Source organism: Colobus angolensis, unplaced genomic scaffold, assembly GCF_000951035.1.
Source record: "Colobus angolensis palliatus isolate OR3802 unplaced genomic scaffold, Cang.pa_1.0 Scaffold70, whole genome shotgun sequence".
Lineage (NCBI taxonomy): Eukaryota > Metazoa > Chordata > Mammalia > Primates > Cercopithecidae > Colobus > Colobus angolensis.
In genome coordinates this window covers 5615523-5627084 of record NW_012120710.1, presented here as the reverse complement: position 1 = coordinate 5627084, position 11562 = coordinate 5615523, and positions in this window count along the sequence as shown.

The following is an 11562-nucleotide window of genomic DNA, read 5'->3' as shown; positions in this document are numbered from 1 at the left end:
TATAATCCTGAGTCACAAAATGTTTGTTTAAAAAATTATGTTTGTTAAAATATTTTCCTAGAAAAATTAATTTAAACTCGTAAACTTTGTCTGTCATTGAAAAAATGTGAAATTAACTCATTGTATAGGCCATGGTTGAATTTTTGTAACTTCAGTTATACATAAGTGGTTTGAGTTCACTTGTTAGAAATATCAAGATCCTTTGTGGCTGTGGCTGAATGTCTATTTTTTTGTTCTGACTATTAAAGGTGGTACAATTCTATGTTAACAGGGATTTCCCCAGAGTATTTTGAATACTTCATTCCGTTATATTATGGCATCTACTTTCACTGATAAGAAATCTACTGTCATTATAATTAACTGATTTTCTTTTTTAGTAATATTTCTTTTTGTGTGTATGGCTTTGAAGTTTTTAAACTATATTTCTTAAACTAAGTTTTAGTACTATGAATACAATTTCAATTTAAAGATTTACATCCTGCTTTCATTCTGAAGGTTCTCAGCCATAATCTCTTAGATATTTCCTCTAACCTAGCTTTTCCTTCTGAAACTCTTGTTGGGTTTTTTGTTTTGTTTTTTAATTTTCATGTTTTACATCTCTTTACTTTGTGACACATTCTAGCTGATTTCTTCAGATCATCTTCCATATTTCTAATCTTCTCTTCAGCTGTGCCAACTCTAGTACTTATTCTACTTACAAGATATGTTTTTAAATCCTGAAGATTGTATTTTTCAACTGTAGGATTTTTACTTGCCTATTTTATCCATATAATGCTCTTACCTTATGGGATGATTCCTTTCTTGTCTCCGAACATTTTAAGCTCCACTTTTCAGAAGGTCAGTTAGATCATAATTTCTCTAATTACTTAGGTATGAATTCCACACTAGTTGGATCTATGGACACTCTCTCCTCTGAAATTATTTGTGTGTTTTTTGTAATTTTTATTCATGAGGTCACCTTAAGTTGGAAATGTGTTCTCTGGAAGGTCACCACATACTATTTGCTATAGAACTTCTCAATAAGACTACGTATAACTCTGCTTAGGTGCAGTGAGGGACACTAGTTCTGACTCTTTCTTTTATTTTACACTGACATACGCACTTCTTTTACACTGTGTTTTACATTTGTAAAAAATACGTATATTTTACACTGCCATACACAGTTCTTTTATTTTACTATGCCATATGAATACTGTGATTTCAGGCCCCTGCTTCTTCTTGGTAGATACTCAAGTTCTGATTTTTGGAGTTGACTCTGTTTCTACCCACAGCCTGTGCAATTTTTGCCATTTATTGAAATCTTGACTGTCCAGTGCAGATTTTCTGATCTTTGATCTTAAATAGAATAGAAATTTCCTGGCTCAGGGCTTCATCTTCTCATGAGATCATAACCATTCTAAGGCATTTTAAGGCTAACCATGCCCTGAGGCATCTATCTAATACAATCCCAACCACAAATCCTTTTCCCACATGATGGCTTCAACTTCGGCTCTATGACTCTAGAATCATTCTCTTTTTGACACCTAGAGATTTCTATTTCTGTCCTTTGAGTTCAGTCACCTAGTAGCAACTTCTGACACTCAAATAGTTTTCCAGGTTAAAATGTATGCAGGAAAATATTATAACTATGATGATATCAAAAACCACAGAAAAAGAACTTTACACAATTATGTTATGAATCCCAATGATGGCATCAGCTTCTATTGCTCTGCTAACTAAAAAAAAAAAATACAGCAAGTCTGTAATACATCGTTTTGCTGTGATAGAGTTGTGTTAGTGTTAAATGAACATTCCTGCTGAAGTGGTATTGTTGAAGTTCAAGCTGTCTCATTTTATACTCCAAGGTTTTCAATAGAGCTGATATTTGAATAGCCATCTGTAATTTTGAAAAGATGCTGTTTGAATCACATAATAGGCAGTGAACAGCAAATTGTCAAAATGAGTATGCTGAAGAGAAAGAAAGGATAGCATTTTACTAGTGCCAGCACAGAAACAGGAGTTGGCATCATTTGACATTTCAGAACATTTTCAGACATATCCTAACAGGGAACGTTTTCTTTCTCATATATTTCGTGAGAATGACTCTCATTTTTGTGTGGCAGTCTCTCATTAATAAAAACATAAAGAACTTTACAGGGATGACACACAGGAAAAGCCATGACACATAACTTTAGCTGGAATCATTTTTCGTGCTTCCTGTTTTATTCACGCTGCTCTTCAACAAGCTATAACAAATTTCCTACATAAGTTTGAAGCCAAAAATTTGTATGGCTAAATTGTACATCAACAGTCTATCCACATACTTCGAATAGGATGTTTTGAAAGCAATCTGTTAGAAAATCTCTGGTGCTCAATATTTCAGATTTTTTTCCATCTTTTGAAAGCATAAAGTTTTAAAAATTGCAGAGTTAGGAGTAATCATCTCCTTACAAAGAAAGTCATTATTTTGTTTGCTTTTCATTTCTACCATCAAAGATCTTCAACAGGGTGTGCCTATGACTAATTGGGATAAGAAAGATATATACTATTATTGAAAATATAGACTCCTAGGCACTGCTTACTGGAATTCTGATTTTCTTTATTTCTATTAAGGCCTGAAAATTTTTATTTTAATAAACACCAACCGTACATGATTACTTTTTTTTTTCTTTTTTTTTTTTGAGATGGAGTTTTGCTGTGTCGCCCAGGCTGGAGTGCAGTGGCGCGATCTCGGCTCACTGCAAGCTCCGCCTCCCGGGTTCACGCCATTCTCCCGCCTCAGCCTCCGAGTAGCTGGGACTACAGGCGCCCGCCACCTCGCCCGGCTAGTTTTTTGTATTTTTAGTAGAGACGGGGTTTCACCATGTTAGCCAGGATGGTCTTGATCTCCTGACCTCGTGATCCACCCGTCTCGGCCTCCCAAAGTGCTGGGATTACAGGCTTGAGCCACCGCGCCCGGCCCATGATTACTTTTCATGTTAAATATTGAGAGCCATTGATGTGAGGCTGCATGAAAGAGCATGGCAGTCAACACACCAAGAAAGGTATCCAGAGTACGCAATTCTGCAGAGGCTCGTCATTCCTTTATTTCAAGGCCACATTCATTTGTAGAACAACTGATACTTAGAATTCAGTGAACAGTTTTATTCTTGCTACACATAGCGAAAGCAAGTGAAATTTAACATATGTCATGTGTCTGGGGGTGGTGGCTCACACCTCTAATCCCAGTACTTTATGAGGCCAGGGTGGGAGAATCACATGAGCCCAGGAGTTCAAGACCAGTGTGGGCAATATAGGGAGACCCCATCCCTACAGAAAATTTAGAAAGTTACCAGGCATGATGACATATGCCTGTGGTCCCAGCTACATGGGAGGTTGAGGCAAGAAAATTGCTTGAACCCTAGAGGTCGAGGCTGCAGTGAACTGTGATCATGCCACTGCACTTCAGCCTGGGTAACAGAGAGAGATCCTGTCTCTTAAAAAAAGAAAGTGTGTAAGTGTGTGTATACACATTTTATGAGATATATATATAGATATACACACACGTATCTTTATATATTATATATATATATATATATAAAATGGAATTTGAAATTTATAAACTGGATCCACAGAATTTCATTAAGAAAAGTCCAGGAACGCAGGCAGTTTTTCAAGGAGAGATGGCAACATAGAGGTGATTGAAATATAAATGAATTTAAAGAGTTTAGGACTACTGAGAGGTTTCATTATAAAGTAACCCTAAAATATCTGATGAGAATTGCTTACAATTTTCTCATGAATTGGCTAAGAAATACAAAAATTACTAGGGTTTGTAATTTAAGTAATCTGGTTACTAGTGTATCACTGGTAGAAGTAATCCTAAAATGAATGGTTAAAAGTACGTACAGTTAAATTCATCATTTACAAAAGTATTCACATTAGTTGCCTGAGCATTGTCTTAAACATGTTATTTGTTTTAGCCAACTTTTAAGCATCATTTTAAAATAAGCCATGGATTAACTGTCACTTTGTAGTTTTATTGTTTAATTTTTTTGTTGTGATGCTACTACTTTTTAATTATTATTGTTCATATAGAAAATAATTATTCAGTTTTTGATTTGAAGACTGATGAGTACCTATGCTCTTCAATACCAGCATATAAGTACAATTTTTCAAAATCTTACTTTATTACATGTTAATTTATTCTTATTTTATTACAGATTTCTCTAAAATAGGACAAACTACTGTAATTTTTGATTGGCTTATTTTAATTTTAACATTTATGCCAATCCATTTAGACACATTGAGAAAACTATCAAGCAAAATCTTTAAAGTAAGGTCTTAGAGTCCAATTACAATGCACAATAGCTTTGATGTGGGCTATCCCATCAGAAACCTTTGTGCCATAAATTTTACCTATACGTCTAAATACTGTATCATTTCCTCAATCAATTCCAAGAATACCAAAAATTCACTTGTCTGCTTTAAAATATCTTCAGTTGTTTTACATAAAATGCTTAACAAATCTAGGTCATCACAGACACCATCCTTATAAAAAAGGCAAATTTAATAACTACATAAAAGGCAATAACTAAATTATTGGCTCCCATTCAATTTTAAGGTTAAACAAATTTAGATTAAACTCAATCTTTCAATTATTCATTTAATATTCAAATGAGAGTTCTATAAAGTCACCTTCTTCAGCTTGATTTCAGCTTCTGGTCATATGATAAAGGTGGGATCTCATAAAATATTCTCCAGTTAGATCCACTTTGCTATCCAAGGTGATTCTTACATTGACATTGAAAGAGGCTTTACGCCATTTTCAGTTTGGTCCTCTAATGGAGAATTGGATTCTCCATTCTACCTAGTTACTTCTCTTTTTGAAGTTGCAAAATAGACATGAGTTTCTTTCCAATGTGGCTGGTAGTTTTTAAATACACAGTGAGCCTGATGACTTTTATGAATTTATTTATTGGATATTCTCACTAAAGAAACGTCAAGATTTTGGGTCATTTGCTTCACAGCAATAAACTGATCTTTAATTAATTATCTCACTATTTTTAAAAATTTATAAATCTGCTGCTGCTTGCCACTACTGATTCACCAGTTGTGGTTAAAAGCCCGCCTTAACTGCTTCATTTTCAAGTTCAGTGCAGTAATGGGCAATTACTTTTTTTCAACATGCCTCATGATTTCAAGTTTTTCCGAATTTTTCTCATCTTAAATACTCTCTGTATAAGATTATAAACCAAATTTCTTGTTTTAAGTAAGTAAGAATGATGATGTTTTAGAAAAACAGAATTTTCAGTTTATTTGTTATCTAGAGACTTGTTGCAGAACGTTGGAACTCTTTTTGCTACGCATTCTACACGCAAAGTAAGAAAACTATTTGTTATTTACACAAGCCTGGAATATGGTAAAACTGATTTGTAGGAACCAGTGGTTTTATGTAATCAAAAATTAAAAATTGCTACTGATTTAGAAGGTTACAAACTAATGTTTGAAAAAAATCTTTCTGTAAAGGACTCATGGATGCATCTAGAAAGCATACTTTATAAACAGCATAACCGTATGGGTTACTAACTGCAATGTTAATATCCAGATCCTTTAAACGTGAAAAAAAAGTGCCATATTTTTTGTTATTCATTTTATGTGCAAATTTTTTAGTCTTTGAGCTTTTCATTTAAAAAATGAGTTGGGCTTATATGAAAATGCGAGACTGCATATACGTATTAAAGAACCTTTAAGGAGCAAAAATTACAGAACTTTCTACTTTAATCTTTGAGTAAACATGATAGCCTAGGAATGTGGTTAATGTTTAAGATAATGATGAACCCTAATGGCTAATTTATCTAAAGAAGTCCAAACCCATAGCTGGAAATTCAAAACATGGCTCAAATCAGGGAATCAGGGGCTCAAACAATGTTGTTAGGAACCTGATTATCTTCCCTGCTTCTCACTGCTTCTCTCTGTGGTAGTTTCATTCTCAGGTAGCCTATTGTTCTGTAGTAGCACTGATGGACTTTAGCAAATCTAATATGTGATTCTGCTGATTTAACAATGCAATCTGAAAGAGAGAACTCCCCATCACTTCCCAGAGAGAGTATCAATAAAAGTCCTAGGTCTGATTTTCATTGATCTAGCTTAGGTGGAATGCATGCCACTCAGTTAATGATAGCAATACCTGTGGGCTGGGGGAAGTTCCCAAATGTTGGTGGGACCTTGAACCCAGCTGGTGCTCAGGTTCTTGACACCTTCACAAGAAAACATTCAAGGATGAGTTAGAAAATAGGGGAAGTATGGAGATTTATTTCAAAATGAAAAGTATACACTCAAGAAAGGGGAGTGTGGGTGTACTCAGAGTTGTATAGTGAAATTTGAGACTTCTGCCTTTATGGGTTTCTTTAACCAAGGAACAGAATATTCATGTATGTTCCTTGAAAAAGGTGAAGATTTATCTGAACTTTGTTGCCACCCATTTTTACACCAAATAGGTGTGTTCCTGGAACTGTCGTGGCACCTGTGGGTGTGTGATTTAGTATGTTAATGAGCATATAATGAGGTCCCAGGTAAAAGCAAGGTCAAATTCACCACGTTGTGTCAAGTTTTTCTTAGGCAGCTTGGACCACACCCTTTTTTTCAGGGTCTTATCAACCCCTAGCCTCTGCAGCTATTTCCACAGTTTCTTTTTGCTAGCTATGTAAAACTGCTGCCTGGAATTTTCTATTCTCTTGGACCATCCTGTATTGTTCCTGTCTCCATAGCAGTAGTACTGGAGGTAATGGAATGCTTTGATCACTTCTGGAATTAGAATTGAGGGATGCACAACTAAACCAGGTACAATGAAGGTGAAGGAGAATGGTACTCCACAGCAAAATTGGTGTGGTTTTTGGAAGGGACATGGATGCTGGGAAGGCACAAAAACAAACAAAAAACTTCTAATTTTTACAACATGCAAATACAAACCACTGGAAGATAAATAGATTCTAATTAGGTTTAAGGAGCAGCTGAAGGTATGCTCACCTATCAGAAGCTCTCTAGTTCCTCAAGCAAATGGACTTCAGTCTACCTAAAGCACCGGTTTGCAGATGCACGTGTTTGCTCAGCCTACCTAGACAGGCCTAACCCCTGACAGTAATGTGTTAGACTCAAACTGGGGACCCTAATACTTGTATATACCAAGTTTGACTCTCTTATTTCTTATAGATTTCCTTTGTTTAATGGTTCCATTTTTTAATCAAATGTTTCATCAATTCTTAAGCAATTTCTTGCTGTAAGATCTGCAGTTTGGGCTGACATACTGCTTAATATAGACTGCTGAAGGAAGCAAAACCGTTTTTCTTCCACGCCATTTAAACACTTTTAAATAAAAGTAACGGTTTGTTCAGAGGGTAAAACAGAGGAGAATAAGCCTTGAGGAAAATAAGAAGAATTGGAGCTATTCATATTAGTACAGGAAGTTGATAATGTTAGGATGAAAAACATCTTTGAATGTTAGTTGATTTAAGAAGGAAAATATAGTCATAAAGGTTTCTATTCATTTATAGCTTGACAAAAAGTACAAGTGATATGATAAGAACTTGAATCCACAGTAATATGGGGCTTTGGAATTTTGTCCTTGACACTTGTTAAATTTAGGTGGAGAAATGAGGGTTATGATAACCCCCAGGTCCCAAGGTCTTGAGTGCCTAATATCAGAATATTTCAAATATTTAATAATTATGATGAAGGTTTAGGCTGAGATACAAGGCTTATGTTAATTTCAAGGTACAATCAACTCTGTTTTAATGCTTGTTTTAAAGCGTGAGTTTTTTTCAACATAAAAAATAATTTGTACATAACAGGAACTTTGTGTTTGCTTAGGTATAATTTCACCAGAGAGAAATGCTAGATGATAAGGAAACCTGTTGAGCAGAGCAGCATAGGAGAGAGCACACACGTGTGTGATTCTCAAATATCTACCCGCGATCTTGGCTCATGTTTGAGTTATAAACCACACTCAACCACATCTGCTGTTATAACTTTCCACCCAATTTTAAAAACCCCTCCTCCATCACTTGATAATAATTCACAAGCTAAACCCTGCCAATACCCACTTCCACAAGCAAACCGCAGGTCTTTTTAAAGATAACGTACCATGTTTATTGTACTGTTTATGTATATTTTAACCACCCAAAATGTATAAAACTGTGTTACCATTTTTAGAGTTTTTTTTTTTTTTTAAATATGTTACTGATGAAGCTTTTTGAGTATTGTTTCTCAAACCCCCATTTCTGAATGAGTCCTGTGGGATATCCTGCTCAATTTTTTAGTGTAGTGATTTTTAGGAACATATGTCACCTTGTGACAAAACTTACCATGTTGAGTGTCAATAAGGGTTTCAATGGAGTTTTAGATGCTTTATAATTATAATAATATTTATTGAATGAGTGCTATGTTCTATGAATTTTACCTGTATTAGCTATCTGATTTAACTTAATCCTAAAATGACCCTGTGGGTGTGATTATTTTCCCCATTTTATAATGGAGGCAACTATGAATTAGAGGGATAATTTATTCTAAACCACAAAGCTAATAAACAGCTGGAATTCGAAACTCAGGTCTCTGGGAATGCAGATCCCACTTCAAACAACACTGGGCAAACTCAACTATGGTCAAACTGTGCTAAGTGCAGCAGGACTTGTATTCAGAGAGACCAGCAGCCATGTGCTCACCTGCCTGTCACTAATTAAGACCATAAAGCCTGGGAACTGGACAGCCTTGCAGCCAAATCTAGGTTCCACCACTTACTGGGTGCATATCATTGAACAAGTTGCTTAAACTTTCTGAATTTCAGTGTCCTAATGTGAAAAATGGAATTCGATTGTAATAAAATAGCTAACATTCATTGATCACTTATTATTAACCTCAAAACAATCTATGATATAAATATTGTCCCATTTCTACAAATGACAAAACTTGGGCTTAGAAAAGTAAAAAAAAAAAAAAAGAAAAAAACTTGATTAAGGTAGCACAGTCAGTAGGAGTGAAGCTAGATTTCAACCTGTCTGTTAAACTCCAGACACTTGTCTTCTTAACCACTGTTGAACACAACCCCTAATAAAACCTTTCTCCTGGATGTCTCTGAGGATTGAGGGAGATACTATCTGCAAATTACTTAGCACTGTGCCCAGTCTATGATGTGAATTTAATAAATGAAGTTCATTGTTATTATTACAAATGGAACTTAGCCAAGATCATAAGTAATTATAATACAAGGCAGAACGTAAGTATTTGAAAAGTACAAAAAAAAAAAAAAAGGAGAAAGATGTCAAGGAAATTCAAAAGAAGGAGAAATGACATATGTAAATACCATCATTCTTTAAGGAGGGGGCAGCATTTGAAAAAAAAAAAAAATATGATCTTGGCAGACAGAGGTGAGGGAGGATAATACACGTGGCAGGAACAGTAGAGACCGTAAAACACAGAGATGGATTGTGTGGCTTATTTGCAGAGCATAGAGCAGCGGTAGGCCACAGCTGATAATATGCATAGGGCGAGGGGGGATGAGAAAGACAGACCACCCGAGCCTCCCTGGAGAGGGCTTCACACTGCAGGCTGAGCAGTCCTTACTAGACATGGTGCACAATGGCGAGTCGGTGTCAGTTCTTGAGCTGGCAGGCAACATAAGCAAGCCTGTGCACTGAAAAGACAGATCTGACAAGGATTATAGCCGAGAGTGACTGAAGGTGTGGGCGGGGCAGTGCCTGAGTCACCAGATGCCACCCCTGCCGGTTTCCAGGTGAGTGTGGGTTTTCCTAATAAGCACATTTCTGGGCAACTCTTTGATCTGAGACTCCTTTATGGTTTATGAGGTTTGCAGTACAATGGGGCCCTCTACAGTCATCTTAATGATTAGACTCAGGAGAATTTAGATGAGGAAAGATGAAAAATTAAACCAAAGAAGCAAGTTTGCAGACTTAAAGGCCCATAGGACCCTGGACTGGCAGCCTAAGCATCAGCAGCAGTTGGGTATTGAGTCATGCTCCTTCTAACCAAAGTTACAAAAGTTATAGAGTGCTGGCACAAAGAAAATAGGACCAGAGCTCTATATTTTTTATTTTTCAAAAGAGTCTAGATTTTTTAAAGTAATAAAACAGCTTGGGTTTTAAACATGGGCTTGATTTAAAACAAACATCATGAAAGCTAAAAGGAATATGTCTGTGGACTAGATCTGCTTATAGGCGTCACATTTCCAATGTACAATTTCCAGCCAGGAAGGGAATGTGGAGATCATCTTCAGAGTCTAACTTCTCCACTTAACAGGCAAGGATATCATATCCAAAGGGTCCCAGTAAAGTTCAAATCACACAGCTGAACTAGAACACAGGTCATTTTAGTGCCAAACTATTGCACACATTTTGTAAAATGTTATCTTGCAATTTTTTTCCTCAGCTGGACCACCACTTACTGGACCACTACTTACTGCTTTTCTGCAAGGTGCATGTGGGGCTGAGGTAGGATTGAGGGTAATGTGGAGAGAAGGGGGTTGATGAGATTTTACTGTAGACATGAAAACCACTTGGATTCCTCACTCCTGATATCAAAAACAACCTGAGTCAGATATGTCTCAATAACGCTAAGAAATATTGGGAAATAGCCTATAGCCAATGGTTACAGGCTAGATTAGAATATTTCCAATGTTCTCTAGGAATACTGACTACAGGCTAGAGTAGAATATTCCCAGTATTCCAAGAGAGTACTCTAAGAGAATACTCCTCATTCCTTGAGTCATAGGATAAGCCAGAGTTCCTTTACAGTATACAGTCTCTCCCCAGACTGTGCACTCAACTGTGAGCAGGCACTTGACATTGATCTGACCCCACCCTGAGGGTGTTATATATATCTTAATAATTTGCAGATGACAGCAGGGGAATTTTGTGGTTGATCCATGACAAATAGTATTATTATTTTGTGGCCAGGCGTGGTGGCTAACGCCTGTAATCCAGCACTTTGGGAGGCTGAGGTGGGTGGATCACAAGGTCAAGAGATCGAGACACCATCCTGGCCAACATGGTGAAACCCCGTCTCTACTAAAAATACAAAAATTAGCTGGGTGTGGTGGCACATGCCTGTAGTCCCAGCTACTCGGGATTCTGAGGCAGGAGAATCACTTGAACCCGGGAGGTGGAGGTTGCACAGAGCCGAGATTGTGCTACTGCACTCCAGCCTGGTGACAGAGTGAGACAGACTCCATCTCAAAAAAAAAAAAAAATTACCCTCTTAAAGATCAGTAATACGGCTAGTTTGACAGCTGGTTGACTGTGAACTTAACCAAATTTTAATCTAGATAACTTATGCCCCAACAATATCTGAGACATAAAAATGACAAAGAAAGGCCATGAGGTGTTTAGTTAAGACCTGACTGAACAATTCAGCTCTCCTTATTACCATATAATCACATTTCTTTCTTTTTTTTTTTTTTATCATACTTTAAGTTCTACGGTACATGTGCACAACGTGCAGGTTTGTTACATATACATACATGTGCCATGTTGGTGTGCTGCACCCATTAACTTGTCATTTACATTAGGTATATCTCCTAATGCTATCCCTCCC